The sequence below is a fragment of the Penaeus monodon genome, chromosome 22, assembly GCF_015228065.2.
Source record: "Penaeus monodon isolate SGIC_2016 chromosome 22, NSTDA_Pmon_1, whole genome shotgun sequence".
Classification (NCBI taxonomy): domain Eukaryota; kingdom Metazoa; phylum Arthropoda; class Malacostraca; order Decapoda; family Penaeidae; genus Penaeus; species Penaeus monodon.
In genome coordinates this window covers 23,084,394-23,084,972 of record NC_051407.1, presented here as the reverse complement: position 1 = coordinate 23,084,972, position 579 = coordinate 23,084,394, and the positions used below count along the sequence as shown (strand labels likewise).

The 579-nt window shown below is 33.2% G+C and overlaps 1 protein-coding gene across 1 annotated transcript in view; it reads right to left on the bottom strand.

Annotated features, from left to right (window-relative positions):
• The window catches only part of LOC119587013 (rho GTPase-activating protein 21-like), a gene marked incomplete at its 5' end in the record, with an annotated part of 201,687 nt that overhangs the window by 160,526 nt on the left and 40,582 nt on the right, over positions 1 to 579 (bottom strand).

Sequence of the window (579 nt, the reverse complement as noted above, 5' to 3'; positions counted from 1 at the left end):
TGATGCTAATAACTAGTTAGTCTACAAAACAATGTTGAATAATGCTAACACTATACTACTGCTTGCACCTTTAACAAGAAAATTAACCACTGTTTACAGCGTTCTTCTCTCTGGTGTACAAAATAGTTCTTTACTTTCAAGAAAAAAGCAACACAAACCATCTTTGGAATATAGGAAAAAGGAAGTCACATGAAAAAACAAAAAAACAGAAAAAATGCAAGCATTCCAACATACATCACAGCTCAGGAAGATAGCAACAAAACACTAAAACACAGTGCACGCATAACAAGACTGTCAAGAAGTACAGTAGTGCCATAAATCCTTTTCTGTGCAGGAATAAGGGTCTTCAAGGAGTTTGGAGGAGAAAATGGAATAAATGAACAAAGTTAATCATCATCAGCTCGTGCCCTTGTGCTCTTTAATTTTTTGAGGTAATAATTTAGTTTATAGGAAAATACATTACTTTACCTTTGCTTCAATCCTATTTGCAGAGAAATATAGCAGGTGAAATCAGATTTCATAAGCAAACAATAAATAAACTCATGACAAAATTGGTGCAATCTTCAAATAAACAGACAA